A 20,246-nucleotide genomic window follows, 5' to 3' on the forward strand; every position below is an offset into this window, starting at 1 on the left:
CCAAGGGGTGGATCGTACGCACCTCGACAGCAGGATGATAGACGCCAGCATAGTGTAGGGCGAAGGATTCCAGTCGACCCTAGGGAACCAGGCTTTGATGCGAGATCCATTATCGTTCAAGGTCTAGTCGACAGGAACAGAGCTCACCGAGAGGGTCACGACAGAGATGTACCCATCAGCAGCAGAATGCACGTCTCAGGACCAGAGTGCTTCAGCAGAGCCATCAGGGCCGTGGTGATTCCTCCCAACTTTAGGTTGGCGGCTGGAGTCAGTAAGTTCACTGGGGAGTCCAGGATACTTGGCTTGAGGACTACCGAGTGGCTGTTCAGATCGGTGGCGGCAATGATGAGGTGGCCATGAAACATCTGCCTCTTATGTTGGAGGGCTCAGCCAGAGCATGGCTGAATTAGTTAGCACCCAGCAGCATTTACACTTGGGAAGATCTTTCTCGAGTGTTTGTCAGAACGTTTGAAGGAACTTGCAAGCGACCAGCAGGATTGACAGAGCTGCAAACTTGTGTGCAGAAGTCGAATGAGACTTTGAGAGATTACATCCAGAGATGGATCACATTGCATCACACGGTAGAGAATGTATCTGATCACCAGGCAGTGTGTGCCTTCAAGGAAGGCGTTAAGTACAGAGAGCTGAACCTAAAATTCGGTCAAACCGGAGACATGTCTCTGAGTCGAATGATGGAGATAGCCACCAAGTATGCCAATGGTGAAGAAGAGGATCGGCTCCGGAGTGGCAAGCACAAGTCAGTCACCCACGAAACCGGAGGAGGGAACTCCAGTCGGAAGTAGAAACGGAAAGCCGAGCCAGCTGCTCCTGGAGAAGCCTTAGCCGTGACTCAGGGAAAGTTTAAAGGGAAACCCACAGGACCTTGGAACCCCAAGAAGGTGAAAGACAAGGAGGGGAATGACGTGATGGATTTGCCATGCCACATCCACACGAAGAAAGATGAAGAGGGTAACTTCATTTACCCGAAACATACCACTCGACAGTGTCGGCTCTTGATCCAGCAATTCCAGGGGAAACAGCCCAAAGATAAGGAAAAGGAGTCAGACAAAGTTGAGGACAAAGAGGATAATGATGATGGATATCCCCAGGTCAATTCCACCTTGATGATTTTTGCTGACGTTGAAAGCAAAAGTCGATTGAAAGTTATCAGCCGAGAAGTGAATATGGTGGCTCCGGAGACACCCAATTATCTGAAATGGTCTCAGACTTCCATCATGTTCGACTAGTCCGATCACCCGACACACATAGCCACCCCTGGGAGGCAAGCTCTGGTGGTCGACCCAGTCGACGAAGGCACTCGACTGACTAAAGTGTTGATGGATGGTGGTAGTAGCTTAAATATACTATACGCAGAGACACTGAAAGGGATGGGCATTCCGATGTCCAGACTCAGTACCAGCAACACGAGTTTCTATGGAGTCATTCCTGGCAAGAAGTCTGCGTCACTCGGCCAGATTGCTCTTGATGTGGTTTTTGGTGATTCCAAAAATTTCCGCAAAGAAAAGTTGACATTTGAGGTTGTGGATTTCCAGAGTGCCTATCACACTATTTTGGGCAGGCCAGCTTATGCACGTTTTATGGCTCGACCATGTTACCTGTACCTCGAATTGAAGATGCCTGGCCCTAAAGGTGTGATCACTGTTATTGGCAATCACAAGAAGGCGGAAGAGTGCTTTCAGAAAGGCTCAAAGATCGCTGATGCTCAGATGGTAGCAGAAGAGTGGCAGGAACACCAGAAAAATGCAGACCTGAATGATTTGTTGCGAGCCAAGAAGCCCGCTACGGAATCAGCGTTTTAGTTATCCGGTGAGACAAAACCAGTTCACATCCACCCGACCGACCCCAATGCTGCTCCGACTAATATCTCCACAACGCTTGACCCCAAATAGGAAGAAGTGCTCATCCAGTTCCTCCGTGAGAACTAGGACATCTTCGCATGGAAACCTTCTGACATGCCGGGTGTTCCCAGGGGGCTGGCTGAGCACCGTCTATGAGTCGACTCAAAAGAGAAACCTGTCAAAGAACATCTGCGATGGTCCGCCGTCCAGAAAAGGAAGGCCATTGGCGAGGAGGTGGCTCGGCTCTTAGCAGCAGAGTTTATCCGAGAAATCTACCACTCCGAGTGGCTCGCCAATGTTGTCATGGTCCCCAAGATGGACAAGTCACTTCGCATGTGCATTGACTTTAAACATATCAATCGGGCCTGCCCAAAAGATCATTTTCCTCTCCCCCGCATCGACCAAATAGTCGACTCGACTGCGTGATGTGAGCGACTATCTTTCTTAGACGCCTATTCCGGGTACCATCAGATACGTCTGTATGGACCCGATGAGATCAAAACAGCTTTCATCACCCCATTCGGGTGCTTCTGTTATGTCACCATGCCATTCGGCCTCAAGAATGCCGGAGCCACGTTCATGAGGATGATTCAGAAGTGTTTGCTCACTCAAATCAGTCAGAATGTGGAAGCGTACATGGATGATATTGTGGTCAAGTCACGGAAAGGTTCCGACCTGCTGACTGACCTTGCTGAAACATTTGCCAACCTCAGGAGGTATGATATCAAGCTTAATCCATCAAAGTGCACATTCGGAGTTCCTGGCGGAAAATTACTCGGTTTTCTCATTTCTGAACGAGGAATCGACACAAATCCAGAGAAAGTGGGCACTATACTCCGAATGAAATGACATGTGCGTGTGCACGATGTTTAGAAGCTTACTGGTTGCTTGGCCGCTTTAAGAACATTCATCTCTCGTCTCGGTGAAAAGGCATTGCCTCTTTACCGACTAATGAAGAAGTCAGACAAGTTAGAGTGGACTCCTGAAGCTGATGCAGCGTTTGCAGAGCTAAAAGCCCTGCTTTCCACCCAGCTGGTGGTTGTTGCCCTGATCAGCAAAGAGCCTTTGCTGCTTTACATTGCAGCCACAGGACAAGTCGTCAGTACAGTACTTACGGTCGAGCGGGAAGAAGAAGGAAAGGCCTTTAAAGTTCAGCGCCCAGTATATTATATTTCTGAAGTTCTGACCCCATCAAAGCAAAGATACCCTCATTATCAGAAGCTTGTATATGGGATTTATATGACCACGAAGAAAGTTTCTCATTACTTCTCTGACCATACCATTACAATCGTCAGCGATGCCCCATTGTCAGAGATTCTGCACAACAGAGATGCCATTGGTCGAGTGGCAAAATGGGCAATTGAACTCCTTCCCCTGGATATCAGATTTGAGGCAAAGAAAGCTATCAAGTCCCAAGCAATAGCAGATTTCATCGCCGAGTGGACTGAATAGCAACTGCCGACTCAAGTTCACTCGGAGCACTGGACCATGTTCTTTGATGGCTCTAAGATGCTGAATGGTTCCGGTGCTGGGGTAGTGTTGGTTTCCCCCCGAGGAGATAAGCTCAGATATGTACTCTAGATTCACTTTGATTCCTCCAACAACGAAGCAGAATACGAAGCACTTTTGTATGGGTTGCGTATGGCCATTTCACTCGGCGTCCGTTGCCTCATGGTCTACGGCGACTCGGATTTGGTGGTTAACCAAGTGATGAAGGAGTGGGACGTCAGAAGCCCAGCCATGACTGGTTACTGCAATGCAGTAAGAAAGCTGTAGAAGAAATTCGAGGGGTTAGAGCTTCATCATATACCCCGACTGAAAAATCAAGCGGCTGATGATTCAACAAAGATAGGTTCCAAGAGAGAAGCCATTCCCAGTGGTGTGTTTTTGGAACATATCCACGCACCGTCAGTTCAAGAGGATCCTTTCACCAAAGAAGCCCCGCAGCCAAAAAGTGCCACGGATCCGACTGAAGTCGAGGTCCCAGCCGTGGTCGACCTGATCATGGAAGTTTTGGTTATCACTCCCGATTGGACAGTGCCGTACATCGCGTATATCCTAAGGAAAGAGCTCCCAGAGAATGAAGAAGAGGCTCGACAGATCGTCCGTCTATCCAAGGCCTTTACTGTGATGAAGGGACAGTTGTACAGAGAAAGCGCGACTGGAGCCAGTCAGAAATGTATAACGCCAGAAGAGGGTCAGATAATTCTTAACGACATCCACTCGGGGACCTGTGGCCATCATGCGTCCTCTCGGACTATTGTGGCTAAAGCATACCGAGCGGATTTTTACTGGCCCAGAGCAAATGAAATGGCGAAAGAGATAGTCGACAAGTGTGAAGGATGTCAGTTCTACTCCAATATGTCGTACAAGCCCGCCTCAGCCCTGAAGACCATTCCAATCGTCTGGCCCTTTGCTGTTTGGGGATTAGATATGGTTGGACCACTGAGAACTGGCAGGAGCGGCTTCACCCATGTACTAGTGGCAGTCGACAAGTTCACCAAGTGGATCGAAGCCAAGCCTATCAAGAATCTTGATGTCGGCACTGCTATCAGCTTCATCAGAGAGTTGATATTTAGATATGGAGTTCCGCATAGCATCATCACTGATAATGGGTCAAACTTCGATTCCGACCAATTCAAAGCCTTTTGTGCTTCTCAAGGCACACGAGTCGACTACGCTTCAGTCGTTCACCCCCAGTCGAATGGACAAGCAAAAAGAGCAAACGGCCTAATTCTCAAAGGACTGAAACCCCGGCTGATGCGTGATCTCAAACACGCAGCAGGCGCGTGGGTCAACAAACTTCCATCAGTTCTTTGGGGATTGAGGACTACTCCTAATCGGTCGACTGGGAGAACTCCATTTTTTCTGGTCTATGGGGTTGAAGCAGTTCTTCCGAGTGACCTGCTTCACAATGCACCCCGAGTTGAGCTCTACTCTGAAGATGAAGCAGAACAAGCACGACAGGACGCAGTCGACCTTCTGGAAGAAGAAAGAGAGATGACCATGATCCGATCGACCATCTATCAGCAATACTTGTGTCAATTCCATGCCAGAAACATGAAGAGTCGAGCCTTCCAAGAAGGAGACTTGGTCTTCCGAGTGGACCAACAGAAGCCACACAAATTGCCCCTACTTGGGAAGGCCCCTTCATCGTCACCAAAGTTCTCCACAATGGGGCATACCGTCTTTACAATGTCAGTCGCCAGATTGATGAGCCACGAGCTTGGAATGCGGATCTGCTCCGCCCCTTTACACTTAAGTACTCACTCGGATGAGATGTAATAAAAGTACTCTTGTAGTTTGTTTATCAAAGACAAAAGTGTTATAATTTTCCCATTAATTATTGTTGCTTTTTGTTTATGCAAGAAATCCCCCAGTGGGTGGCTTAGCTGCGAATCCATTTCGCATAAGTTTGTAAAAAAATTCCTATCGAGTGACGAGCAAGCCTCTCACTCGGAGACTTAGTCGTGAATCCGTTTCGCCTAAGTGTTTGAAATCCTACCGAGTGGAGAGCAAACCTCCCACTCGGGGGCTTAGCTGCGAATTCTTTTTCGCCTAAGTGTTTAAAATCCTATCGAGTGGTGAGTCTTCCTCTCACTCGGGGGCTTAGCTGCAGTCCAGTACTCGCCTAAGTGTTTAAAATCCTACCGAGTGGAGAGCAATCCTCCCACTCGGGGGCTTAGCTGCAGTCCAGTACTCGCCTAAGTGTTTGAAAATCCTACCGAGTGGAGAGCAACCCTCCCACTCGGGGGCTTAGCTGCAGTCCAGTACTCGCCTAAGTGTTTGAAAATCCTACCGAGTGGAGAGTAATCCTCCCACTCGAGGGCTTAGCTATAGTCCAGTACTCGCCTAAGTGTTTGAAAATCCTACCGAGTGGAGAGCAATCCTCCCACTCGGGGGCTTAGCTGCAGTCCAGTACTCGCCTAAGTGTTTGAAATCCTACCAAGTGGAGAGCGAACCTCCCACTCGGGGGCTTAGCTGCAGTCCAGTACTCACCTAAGTATGAAAAATCCTACCGAGTGGTGAGTCTGCCTCTCACTCGGGGGCTTAGCTGCAGTCCAGTACTCGCCTAAGTATGAAATTCATTCCGATCTGCAAGGACGACGAGATGCAGGTCGACTGCTACGTTCTCCTTTGGAGCTATGGCACAAATACAATGTGCGCTCTGCAAGGACGACGAGGTGCTGGTCGGCTGTTACCTTCTCCTTCGGAGCTACGGCACAAATACAGTGTGCGCTCTGCAAGGACGACGAGGTGCAGGTCGCCTGCTACATTCTCCTTCAGAGCTACGGCACAAATACAATGTGCGCTCTGCAAGGACGATGAGGTGCAGGTCGACTGCTACCTTCTCCTTCAGAGCTACGGCACAAGTACAGTGTGCGCTCTGCAAGGACGACGAGGTACAGGTCGACTGCTACCTTCTCCTTCGGAGCTACGGCACATATACAATGTGTGCTGCATCCCGATCCGCAAGGACGCAGGTCGACTGCCATCTGTGCTCCATCCCTACCTGCAAGAGTGCGTCACAAGCACTAAAATATATTCCGAGTGAAGAACAATGTTCGCTCGAAGGCAAATTCAAACATATTCAACGGCAAAGCCAAGTTCAGATAGCATCCTACGGATTCAGAAGTGCTCAGGCATCAAGCCTGTAAAAGTTTATCGGTTACAAAATCACTCGGCATTCCGAGGCAAATTTAAGGCATCAAGCATAAAAGTTTTTTACTCCTTCGGTGGAGGACTGGAAGGCGCGACAAACTGGTCCAGGTCGATTCCATCTGCAATCCGAGTGGCAGCTGCAATGAAGGTCTCCATGAAAGATTGGAAGTCATGCTTCTTGGTATTGGACACCTTGAGGGACGCCAGCTTTTCCTCTCATGCATCCTTGCAGTGAACACGGACCAAAGACAGAGCAACATCAGCACCACACCTGGCGGAAGACTTCTTCCATTCTTGCACTCGACCTGGAACTTCATTCAGTCAAGTCATCAGAGACTCGAGGTCATTCTGAAGGTCTCCCTTGGCCAGAGTATCGTGTCGATTCACGACGCCGCAACCTTCAGTCGAGCAAGATAGTCAACCACACCAGCGACACGAGACTCCAATCGGAGCACGTTCATGGCAGTTTCGTCCTTCACAGGAGAGTTGATAGGATCCAGGCCTATCTCCACTCGACTGGTCTCTTCCTCGAAGTTTTGGCAGAATTCTGTAAACACAACTCAGGGATAAGCCAGCAGTTCTATGATAAGTCAGAGATTACAAGTCAGTCGGGCAGGAGAGATTACCCTCAAGAATGATGAATAGCTTCTTGGCGAGCCCTCCCAGATAAGCCTCCAGATCGTTCTTCTTCCCCACCAGTTCACTAGTCTTGTCACTCAGAGCTATCTTGTCATTCTTCAGACGGCTGACTTCCTTGTTGGCCGCGTCGAGAGCAGCTTTCAGGTTGGCATTCTCTTCTTCAAGTTTGCTGACTGAAGCCAGCTTCTCCTCCGCAAGCTTCGTTTTGTCCAAAGCCGCCTTCTGCGCATCAGCAAGTTCCTGGTCCTTCTTCTTCAGAGCCTCCTTCATTTTATCTGCAAAATAACAATGAGGTCAGAACCAAGAATGGGCATAAGGATGAAAACATCCATCAAGTTCTCATCAATCATACCTTTTGCCTCGTCCTTCGCCTTCTGAAAGTTTTCCTGAACAAGCTTCAAGTCAAGGTCGAGCTGGATATGTTTCTTTTCCAACTCAGTATAATGAGCCACGAGCTCGCAAGATTTCTACAAAGAGTCAGTCGACAGACATCAAAGAGAGGTTGCTTTCGAGTGACAAAGAGAAAAACCGTAACGTTTCTAAGACTACAGTCGAATCAAAATATTCAACGGTAGTCTCGGGGACTACATCCAGTGGGTGCACTTAGCGTGCCCCCACTGGTTCTACCAACTTGATCCGATCAGTCGACCGAAAGGAACAAAGAGATTATGATCCCAAAACTATAACCCTATAGCTAACTGCCAGCAGTTAGTCTTGGTCTCATCATGATCTACAAAAAAATAGGATCTTCAGACTACAGTCGACTGCCAGCAGTCCACCATAGTCTCGGGGACTACACCCAGTGGGTGCACTCAGCGTGCCCCCACCGTTTCCAAGATTCCATTCGACATGGTCCGACTAGATCGACTGAAGAAGTTGGAGTGAGGAAATTCAAAATACAAAGACTATGGTCGACTGCCAGCAGTCGACCATAGTCTCGAGGACTACACCCAGTGGGTGCACTCAGCGTGCCCCCACCAGTCCAAAAAATCAATTGATGCACCCAGTGGGTGTACAGATTCAAAGATCTTCGGAAAGAAAGTCTTCAGATAGCATATCCTAACAGAACATGCGGTGACCAACTAACCTGGACATTGCTCTGAAGGGCTGAGCTCGCATCATAAGCCGCTTGGCTGGCTTCCCGGATCGCCTTCACCTGCTCCATCATAATCCCCGCGTATAGCCTCCTTAGCAGCACCCGCTTGGGCCTCCGGGACATGGTGTGTGGCGAAAAGGGAGGGCAGATCAACGGTCGATGACGAAGGTCGGGCACTCGTCAGCGGCACAGCGAAGGTCACAGAATGCCGAGTGACATCACCACCTTCCTGAACCAGTACCTCAGGCACTGATGCAGTCCAAGTGGCCTTGCCAGCTGGCGCCTTTCTATTCTTCCTCACCCTTAGTGGCGCCTCGTCGTCATCATCAGGGAGATCAATGACATGATGAGGAGCTGCGAGATAAATCCAGAGTCAGAAACGAAATCCAATCGACCAAAAGTGAAAATGCAAGAGAGCGTACCAGGGTTGGAGGTGGCATCGTCTTCCATTTCCTGGTCGTCGTTCTTGGCGGAGGTCTCGGAGGTAGCAACACTGCAGATTTCAAAAATCAGTCGGATAGTCGATGAGTCGACCAGAAGTTCGTCCGAGCTAAACAAGGAAACACAAGTCCTGCTGCTACCCGGAGATGGTGGGAATGGCCATTCTCATCTTGGGCAAGGCATTCGGCGGCTTTGACGGCTTCGGCTGCTTTGGCGCTTTCTCAGTCGGCGCCGGAGAAGCCGCCCGAGGGCACTTGGACGACTGCACAACAGGCGCGACCGCTTTGCCACGCTCACCCGCGGGGTCGTGGGCAAGCTTGGATCGCCTTTCCGTGCGAGGAGGATCGACTTCCATTTCCTCCTCCTCCTCGCTGGAGCCGTCTTCAACATCTTCCCCCTCGCCGTCAGATTGCCACTCCTTGTCCTCACTTTCACCTCCACTCGCCTCTCCCTCCTCGACTTGTTCTTGCGCCCCGTTGGGCATCGAGTACATCTCAGTCGTAGCCTAGAAGACAACAAACAAGACAAAAGTCAGTCGACTGAGTTTAAGTAAACAGAATGGAGAAAGCAGAATCGCAGTCGGAAATGCAGAATAGGACCTTGTCTACTTCGTATGATTGGTCGAGTGGGACAATCCTCCTGGCTCCTCGGGGGTTGTCTTTGTTCCCTGTGATGCTCGCCATCCATCGCTCTAGCGTGGCAGCGTCAATCTCCTCTGGATGGATCCGAGTGGTGTCCTCAGTGCCAGAATACAACCACATTGGATGATCTCGAGCTTGGAGCGGCTGGATGCATCGTCGGAGGAAGACCTCCAAGAGGTCCATGCCAGTCACCCCGTCACGGATGAGCTGCACGACACACTCGACCAGCACCTTCACCTACGCCTTCTCTTCCAGGACCACCTTCAAAGAGGAGGGCTTCCTCACTCGTTCCATGGAAAAGAGAGGGAGCCCGGTCGACTGCCCTGGCGTCGGCTGTTCTTTGCAGTAGAACCAGGTCGACTGCCATCCGCGGACGGAGTCGGGCAAAATCATGGTCGGAAAGGAGCTTTTCCCTCTCAACTGAACCCCAAGACCCCCACACATCTGAATCACGTGTGTCCTCTTGTCACTCGGATTGGCCTTCTTCACCGTCTGGGAGCGACAGGTGAAGATGTGCTTGAAAAGACCCCAATGAGGCCGGCAACCCAAGAAATTCTCGCACAAAGACACATAAGCAGCGAGGTACACGATGGTGTTGGGTGTGAAGTGGTGGAGTTGTGCCCCAAAGAAATTCAGAAATCCCCGAAAGAAAGGGTGGGGCGGCAAAGAAAACCCGCGGTCGACGTGGGTGGCCAAGAGAACACACTCACCCTCCTGAGGCTGCGGCTCTGACTCCCTCCCCGGGAGCCACGCCGATCCATGGGGGATCAGCCCTCCGTCGGCCAGGTCGTCAAGATCCGCTTGACTAATTGTCGAGCGGATCCAGTCACCCTGGATCCAGCCCGGCGGCAGGCCGGTCCTCGATGAAGATCCGCTCCGACTGGTTCCCATCCCCTTCGCCTTCGCCGTCTCTTTCTTCGCCCGCTCCATGGCCGTCGTCTTCTCTTTCACCATCGTCGCCGGCGAGGCACGCACGGAGCAGCGGCGCTGAGGCAGAAGCGAACGCAGCAGAGGAGTCTAGAGAAGAGAGGGGGGAAATGAGGGCGCACTGTTCAAAAAACCCTGTCCGACGCCTTATATAAGGTTGCTTCCGAGTGACTGACATGTAGGCCCGGACGATCCTATGAAATCCCGCAACAGTCGCGCGCGCGATACGTGGCGAAAAACATGGCGCAGAGATCGAGGCGTCCCTGCCTTATCCCATACGATTGCTGCGGTCTCGCTCCGCCCCGTGCGCTTCCCAAAATTCGAATCCCGCTAAATCCGCGGGTTGCAGAACAGCTCGTCAGACGAAAGTTCTCCTCCACTCTGTCGCTTGGAGCTCTCCAAGTGAAAACTTCACACGACGGATACAAAGAATGGATCAAGGCGACTGAAAAAGAAGTTGGTGCCGTCACCTAAAGTTCATTGATCCAGTACAAGACATACTCATAGCACGAAAAATGGGTCGAAAGAGTTCTCAACTCCTTCCCCACTCAAACCTCGATCCATTCGGGGGCTAATGATGAAGCCATGTACCTAGGGTAGGGTCATGGACCTGTCCAAACTACCCTACCCAAGGACATCTCTAGAAGAAACCACCTGTCAATCGACTCAGAAGTGTTCCACTCGACGGACTCGAGGACACTCGACCATGAAGCCAAACACTTGACCATGAAGCCAACCACTCGACGGCCAGGAGATCTAAAGTCACTCTGCACGCCAACGGTCGGTCATTAAGTAGCTTTTATGGTCATCATAACACTTTATGTATAGCGTTACCAGTAATGCCCAACCTTAATGTATCTTAAATCCTGCATAACTGAGGGCCGGAGGGGTCTGGCGGACTCTATATAAGCCACCCCCTCCTCAATGTAAAGGGTTCGCACCCCTGTAACTCATACGCATATAATCCAGTCGACCGCCTCCGGGCTCCGAGACGTAGGGCTATTACTTCCTCCGAGAAGGGCCTGAACTCGTAAATCCCTTGCGTATACAACTACTCCATAGCTAGGATCTTGCCTCTCCATTAGTACCCCCCTACACTACCTTCAGACTTAGAACCACGACACCCGATGTCGGTGTCAAAACCGGCGGTTCTCGGGTAGGGGGTCCCGAATTGTACGTCTAGGCGGATGGTAACAGGAGACAAGGGACACGATGTTTTTACCCAGGTTCGGGCCCTCTCGGTGGAGGTAAAACCCTACTCCTGCTTGATTATTATTGATGATATGGGTAGTACAAGAGTTGATCTACCACGAGATCAGAGAGGCTAAACCCTAGAAGTTAACCTATGGTATGATTGTTGTTCGTCCTACGGACTAAAACTCTCTGGTTTATATAGACACCGGAGAGGGCTAGGGTTACACAGAGTCGGTTACAATGGGAGGAGATCTACATATCGTATCGCCAAGCTTGCCTTCCACGCCAAGGAAAGTCCCATCCGGACACAGGACGAAGTCTTCAATCTTGTATCTTCATAGTCCGGGAGTCCGGCCAATGGTCATAGTTCGGCCATCCGGACACCCCTTAATCCAGGACTCCCTCAGTAGCCCCTGAACCAGGCTTCAATGGCGATGAGTCCGGCGTGCAAATTGTCTTCGGCATTGCAAGGCGGGTTCCTCCTCCGAATACTTCATAGAAGATGTTTGAACACAAGGATAGTGTCCGGCTCTGCAAAATAGTTTCCACATACCCCCGTAGAGAGAATAATATTCACACAAATCTAGTTTGCTGACGTATTCCGTAGCGTGACATCATGCCACAGCCAAGCCTCCATTCGTTTTACTGTCCCACCTCAGTGCATTTAGCGAGGCGGTTTCCTTGGCACGTCTTGTCAAAGCAGAGATCGTGTCCCCTTATTCCGGGATTCTCATCAATACGAGCGTGGGTAACCCAACCGTGCCATTGGTATGACTTCTTAATTGAAAGTGAGTCCCAAACGGTCACGGGGAGGGCTCTTGGTATTCAACCTCTTTATAAAGAGACCAAGGCTCGACTCCTTTCTTTCAATCCAATCAAATCTGCCCCTCGCCTCGAGTTCCAACACCCAAAGCTCTAGATTCAGGCGCTTCGGACCTTCGATGATGTCCGGCTCCGACCTCCAAGGCCGGTGGATGCCTTCCTCCGTTACGGAAGAAGACGTGCGAAAGCTAAGAGATGCCAGGTATCTAGCCGGCGAAATGTCGCATAGGCTGCCTGCTCAAGGGCAGGCTATTCCCACTCCCTAGCCCGGTGAGAGCGTGGTGTTCACATCTCACTTCCTTCAGGGGCGAGGCTTCCCGATTGATCCCTTCGTGAGGGGGCTCATGTTTTATTACGGGCTGGAATTTCACGACTTAGCTCCGGAGTCCATCCTCCAAATCTCATCATTCATTGTCGTGTGTGAGGCCTTCCTCCATATTACTCCTCACTTCGGACTGTGGCTTAAAACCTTCAAGGTAGAACCGAAGATGATTGAGGGGAAGCACGCTGAGTGCAGAGGGGCTATTATAAGCAAGATTGCCGATGCTTCATGGCCCGAGGGCTCTTTTCAAGAGGAGTTCGGCTTATGGCAACAGGACTGGTTTTACATCACAGCCCCCAGGGGCACCACATGGGTGGCGCCACCTGCTTTTTGCTCGGGTCCCCCACCACGGCTAGCGTCATGGGTCAATAAAGGGCTTAACTGGGGGCCGTCCAAGGACGTGCCCTTGCTGTAGGGCCGCATTCGAGATTTCCTAGAAAGAGATATCAATCTGGCAGTAGTGGCGCAGGTTATGCTGATTCGCCGCATACTGCCCTGCAAACGTCGCCCCCTCCGCCTGTGGGAATTTAATCCGGAAGGACCGTGAGCCCTCCAACACTTTATGGGCACGACGCCCATGGAGATGTACAAATTATTCTTTGGATCACAAGCAATGTTTCCGGACTTGTCCGAGGACGCAGGTCTGAGCTGCAATCGCCCGGACACTCAAGTAAGTAGCCCTGTACCCGGACACGCTATCCGTACATTTATCATAACACTACCCTTAAAAGAGTTGTCCTTCAAACAAGAGTGGATAGCGAAAGCAAAGCTTATCAGGTGTCCGGCCCCCCTCCTTGAGACCACGCCGGATCCCGTGTTGACTAGGATGCTGGAGATTGCGCCTTTGGAAGAAGGCGAAGAGGGGAACAAAGAAGCTACCGCCTCTGCGAAGGAAGCGGTCAGGAAAGGAGGAATCAAGAATTCCTTTATCCAGGGAAAGAAGAGGGCCGCCTCTGAAGACCCGGAGGCGATGGCCTCAAAGCGGGGGAAGAAATCTTCCTCAGAGGGTCCAGCGCCGGAGGGTGCTCCGGCCGCATTGTGCCCCCGTGGGGATCAGCTCTCCAACGAGCCGTAAGTAAAGAGGGGTTTTTTAAAATGAGTGATATCCCTGTTTTCTTTTTGAGGAAGATAACCAAAATTTTACCTTGCAGTTCGGATCTCAACCCTTCTCAGCAGAGTTCATCTTCGGGGATCTCCATCCAGAGATGATGGAGAGCAAAACGCCTCCCCCGGCTGTACCATCCTACGAGGCTGGCGACCCCGAGGTGTCGTCTCGGAGGATTTCTCGAAATCCGGATTTTGAAAAAGGTCGTCGGACTAGTCCGGCACCTTTAGGTGCATGGTCGGAGGGGCTGCAGGATCTGCTCGAGCTAGCGTCTATCTCAGAAGAACACCGTGTGTTGATGGACACGGTGATTAGAAGGATTTCATCCACGGAGAGCGGATTGTACGAGGCCACCAGGAGTTTACTGACAGGTTTTGATGTACGCGAAAAGATGTACCTTTTGACAGAGCCGCATATATAAAATGCGCCCTGTATAAATAGTAGCCCCTGAGACTCTTTGTGTTGTCAAAAATGACGGCGCACAGAGGATCATAATCCCAGGTATAATATGTCGCCTTTCCTATGTAGGTGACGAGGCGTTCGGTGGCTAGCCAGACTGATGAATCTGCCGAGCTAAAGCGGCAACTTGACGTAGCAGATGCCGACATCGCGCTTGTAAATAAGCGGCTAGACAAGGCACAAGGTATGTAATGTCTCCAAAGACATCTGATAAGAGGAGCTTGATGCTCGTGCCTTATAACATATGTGCTTAATGCAGATGGTGCCGCTGCCGTGGAGAACCTTCGGGCGGAACTTGCCCGAGCCAAGGAGCAAGCGAGGAAGAGTGATGCGGCTGCCGCTAAAGCGGCTGAAGAGCTAAAAGCCGAACAGGCTGCTCACTGCCAAAGTAAGAAAGAAATGGTCGAGATGGCTGTAAAATTGAAGGATGCTGCCGACCGTTGGAAGCTTCGTGAAGAAGAAAATAGGGTGGCACAGAAGGACCTAGAAAAGGTCACTGTCGAGGCCAAGGACACTCGCTCTGCAATGAGAGCTATGAAGGAGGAGCTACGTCAGGCCGGAGATATCGTGGCTGGAAAGCCCTATATGCTGCGGATGAAGTTCGGGGATCCTAAGTATGCTCCGTTGGACCGGAAGTGGAGTGCGGCGAACACTTATCTGGATTTGGCGGCAAGTGCCGTGGACGCGACCGAACACTTCCTGGGTCTGGATGACCATAAATTGGAAGAACTGTTTTGGTCGCAGTTCCATAATCCAGAGCGCCCACTTTCGGTATCCGACCGTTTGGCCGCTTGGGCGGAGCTGAACAGGTTGTCCGGAATCGCTATGAGGTACGTCGCGAGTCGTCTGTGGCCGGAAGAGCCAGAGCCGAAGAGTTATTTTAGCTTGGTGCAGCAGTTCCTTGGTTCGGTGTCGCATGTTGATACAATGAAGAGGTCAGCATGCATAGAGGGTGCACAGATGGCTCTTGCCCGTGTCAAGACATACTGGGCAGATATGAAGGCCAGTGTTGTTGCATCCCGGGATTCGGACGAAAGCCGAGTACCTGCCAAGCACTACTTTGAGGAAGTTCTTCAGGGCGCTCGTTTAATAGAGACGCAGTGCTCGAAGGATGTTGTGTACGAATAACATGTGCTATTGTAAAACAATATTTTGATAGGATGTAAAAGCTTTTTTATACTTGTGCTTTCAAGAATCATAATGCCTCTTGTGCGGTCGTTAATGTATATGTGTATATAACCTGAAAGATGCAGTCGTTGGCTTCAGCCCCCACGCATACAACGCGGGGGTGTTCGCAAAAGGCGCCTTTTCACACTTGATCCAACGTCTTGGTCCTATAAAGGAGGTGATAGCGCAGCGAACTAGGCAACCGGACTATAATGCTTTATCACTTTCACTTAGCCATATGATTTTGACAGTGGGGCTACTGAATAGCCCCTAGGGGCACCGCGCTCGCCCGAATTCGGGGCGCGTGTGTGCCTGACCGGGAAACGGCCCTTCGTTAATGCAGAGGAGTCCTAAAGACTCCGGCAAGTCATCGAGTGGTTGACCAGTCTCTCGCTAGATCATGACAGTTAGTTTTCGGCTTTCTCTACTGAGGTGCTCGCCTGGCCGAACCGGGGCACAATCGCAGTAGTTCTCCTGGTGCCGGCTTAGCCAATAGAGCGGAACGTAAGGCAGCAAAACACAGGAGCCAGGCAAACCCAACATTTGACCAAAAGACATGATTCGGAGCTGATGCATATAAGGCCAAACTCGCGACGCCGAACACTCCCTAAGGTATTCGGTCTTTATGAAGACGGGACGAACAAAAGCCCTTGGTAAAAAAGCCCCTGGTGTCCAGGTACGTGCAAAATTCTGGCGTGGCCACATGCCAAGATGCCAGCCTCCTCCTCGGTTATAGCAAAAACCGGGGGATGTTATCAACAAGAGACAGTAAAAAAGGTTTACGCAGGGTCTTAATCTGAAAAGAATCCTTGAAACGGGTCCCTGCTGCACGTCTGCGCCTGTGTCTCCGTTGTGCCGTATCCTGGACGGGTGTAGCACGGCGTTCGTCTGCAAAAGAGAGGAACTTAGTGGAAAATCAATCGTGCGAGAAATCTATGTTAAAATAAACAAAGCATAATACAGAAACATGGGTATGATTGAGCTTTATTGTCGCGCGGAGCCCCTTGTATAGGTTTATGCAGCTATGAAGCCTTTGCATGTTTACGCCGGATTCGTCCGGGGTCTTTGACGACCTTTGTAGGTGCTCTGAGTAGTAAAGCTGGGTAAGTGTGCGGCTGTCAAGGCAGCTGCACCATCCTACATGCTCGGGGAACACTTGATATTTCCCTTTAATGAGATGATGCCTCGTGGACCAGACATTTTGAGTGTAAGGGATGCATAATGCGGTATTGCATTAAAGCGGGCGAAAGCTTCTCGTCCCAGTAGCGCTTGATAGCGACTTATGAATGGGGCGATGTGGAAGGTTAGCATTTCGCTTCGGAAGTTGTTGGGGGGGCCGAACATAATTTCTAACGAGAGGGAACCCATACAATGGGTATCTGGGCCTGGCGTGACCCCTTTAAAGGAAGTGTTGCCATGGCGGATTATTGCTGGGTTTAACCCCATCTTGCGGATTCTATCCTGATATAGTAGGTTTAGGTCACTGTCGTCGTCCATTAGGACTTGCGTAAAGTGGAGTCCGTCAATTATCGGACATAAGACCAAGGCAGTCCGGCCTGCGTTCCGGATACCTCTAGAGTAATCCTGATTGTCAAAGGTGATTGGTTGTAACGACCAGTGGCTGGATTCCTCTGGGACAGGCCGTACGGCGCGTATCTCCGTAGGCGCCAATCTGTTTTTTCCTTTTGTCACATGAAGTGAATTTACTGTTTTGACTTCTTGTGGGAACTTCTTTTGTTCTCCGGTGTTCTGCTTGTGGGATTCACCGTCATCCTCGCTTGGTATGTCGAGCCCTTTGTGTTCGGCGTTGAGTTTGCTGGATTGCTTGAAGACCCAACAATCTCTGTGGCTATGGTTTGCCGGCCTCCCGGGGATACTGTGGATTTGACATATTTTGTCCAAGATTTTGTTGAGGTTAGATAGCTCATCACTGTCATCTTTGGGAGGCGGCTTTTTTCGATTTTGCCGAGAGCTTTTGAATCCGGCGTTGACTGTCGTGCTCATCGGGCTGTTATCCTTGATCCGACGTTGTTCTTTGTTACGGCGCGGTTTCCCGTTTCCATCTCTGAGTTCGGATGTACTTGGGTCGCTAGTGCTGCTTCTTGCCAACCAGCTATCCTCTCCTGCGCAAAAGCGGGTCATGAGGCTTGTCAATGCAGCCATTGTTCTTGGCTTTTTTTGGCCGAGGTGTCTGGCGAGCCATTTGTCTCGGACGCTATGTTTGAAAGCTGCTAGGGCTTCGGCGTTCGGATAGTCGACTATCTGATTCTTTTTGGTAAGAAATCTGTTCCAGAGTTTCCGGGCTGACTCTCCGGGTTGTTGAGTTATATGACTCAGATCGTCTGCATCCGGAGGTCGGACATAGGTCCCTTGAAAATTTGCCCGAAAAGCATCCTCGAGCTCTTCCCAACTTCCTATGGTGTTTTCGGAAAGGCTTTTAAGCCAATGCCGGGCTAGCCCTTTGAGCTTGAGGGGTAAGTATTTTATGGCGTGGAGGTCATCTCCTCTAGCCATGTGTATGTGGAGGATATAATCCTCAATCCAGACTCCAGGGTCTGTTGTTCCGTCGTATGCCTCTATGTTTACGGGCTTGAATCCCGCTGGAAATTCATGGTCCAGCACCTCATCGGTGAAACATAGGGGATGTGCGGCGCCCCTGTATTTGGTTGTGCCGCGATGTTCGGATATTTGTTGCATTGCATTGCTTACTAGAGCTTGCTTTCTTGGCCCGTAGATGGATCTAGTTGGACCGTCTTTTTGATGCGAATCCTTGGCCGGATCGCGTGCCGGATTGAGTGCGGCGCCCTTTGTCGCTCGATGTCGATCGTGGGGTCATCTATCCGACCTGGTGGCTTCCTTGTTTTTTGACTGTGGGGGCTCTAAGGCCTTCTCATCAAATTCCGGTAGTAATTTTCGCTTCGGATAGCTCTTTGTGTGGTGACTGTCGCTGTACTTGTGTGCGGTATTGAGTATTTTGCCCCATCTGATTCTGAGTGCATCTTTCGCTGTTTTGAGCTTCCGCTTCTGCTTTTTCAGGCTACGCGCAGTGGCGACGAGCCTTTGGTGGAGGTTCTTCTGCTCCAGCGACTTGTCCGGTGTGAGGTCGTCCGGACTATTATCTTTGCCGGGGATGGATTGTTCGGTTTGTCTGCCATGTTCGGACTGTTGCTCGATGGCATGTTCGTCGTCCGTCGGTTCGCCCTGCTCTATGGCTGGGTCTCTGTCGAGGTGGGGTTTGGCGCGGCGCTTACGCCGCCGCTTTGATTGCTTTTCGAGGGAACGATCCCTTGTTGCGCCCTTTTGATCCTCGTCGTCGTTTCTTTTAGGTGTGTCCATCATGCATACATCGTGTGATGAGGTGGTTGTCCAGTGCCCTATAGGCACTGGTTCTTGGTCGTCTCCTTCATCGGCGTCCATACCGTCGATGTCTTCAGAGTCGAAGTCGAGCATGTCGGTTAAATCGTCGACAGTGGCTACGAAGTGGGTGGTGGGTGGGTTTTGAATTTCTTCGTCATTCGCATCCCAACCTTGCCGACCATAGTCCGGCCAGGGCTCTCCTGGCAAAGAGAGAGACTTTAGTGAATTCAGGATGTCGCCAAAGGGCGAGTGCTGAAAGATGTCCGCGGCGGTGAACTCTATGATCGGAGCCCAATTGGGTTCGACCGGAAGGGGTGCAGAAGATTCGGAGTCCGGAAAGGAGTCCGGCACCTTGGAGTCACATGCCTCACAAAGGACTAGGCTGGTATTCGGCTCGACCGTCGTAGAGATTGCAGTTCCCGGGGCGGCGTCCAACCGTCCGTCCCCGACTGGCGCGGTCGTTCCGAGCTAAGGGTCGGAGCGGACACCTGAGCGACGCTCTGGGCGCTGTCCGGCGGTAGAGCTAGATCATGCCCATCGTAACAGTGCGGCGCGCTCGGCCATGGCTCGAATCCGTCGAAGATCAAGTCCCCGCGGATGTCAGCCATGTAGTTTAAACTTTCAAATCTGACCTGATGGCCAGGGGCGTAGCTTTCGATCTGCTCTAGATGGCCAAGCGAATTGGCCCGCAGTGTGAAGCCGCCGAACACGAAGACCTGTCCGGGGAGTAAAGTCTCACCCTGGAACGCGTCGTAGTTGATGATCGAAGAAGCCATCGGGCCTAAAGGTGACGACACAGAGGAACTCTCAATGAAAGCACCAATGTCAGTGTCAAAACCGACGGATCTCGGGTAGGGGGTCCCGAACTGTACGTCTAGGCGGATGGTAACAGGAGACAAGGAACACGATGTTTTTACCCAGGTTCGGGCCCTCTCGGTGGAGGTAAAACCCTACTCCTGCTTGATTAATATTGATGATATGTGTAGTATAAGAGTTGATCTACCACGAGATCAGAGAGGCTAAACCCTAGAAGTTAGCCTATGGTATGATTGTTGTTCGTCCTACGGACTAAAACTCTCCGGTTTATATAGACACCGGAGAGGGTTAGGGTTACACAGAGTCGGTTACAATGGGAGGAGATTAATTTAGATTTTATGTTAAATATGCATGCATTCAGTTTTTTTTTCGCCGTTGAAATGGGTCGCGCCAGCGTTGGTCGCACGCGCCGATTCAAACGCGAAAGCGGATGCTTGTGTCCGTCTAACCAACCCAAACAGACAAAAAAACGGATAAAATCATCGTCCGTTTGGATCGGCCCGTTGGAGTTGCTCTTAGAGCACGGCAGCCGCGCTCTCGGTGCCACTGCGTGCACGGTACACCACCACGGCGGTTGAGTAGGCGACCATCGATCGGGTCCAACCGCCCACGCCACACAACACACGCAACGCACGCGCGCGGCGACAGTTCGTCCCTCTGCCTCTGCCCCGCTGCCGCCGCCCGGTGGTCTCCTCACTTTCCTTTGTCCGTCCGCTCTCTTTCCCAATCATTCCTCTCC

This window comes from Triticum dicoccoides, chromosome 2B (genome assembly GCF_002162155.2).
Source record: "Triticum dicoccoides isolate Atlit2015 ecotype Zavitan chromosome 2B, WEW_v2.0, whole genome shotgun sequence".
In the NCBI taxonomy this organism is placed as follows: Eukaryota; Viridiplantae; Streptophyta; class Magnoliopsida; order Poales; family Poaceae; genus Triticum; species Triticum dicoccoides.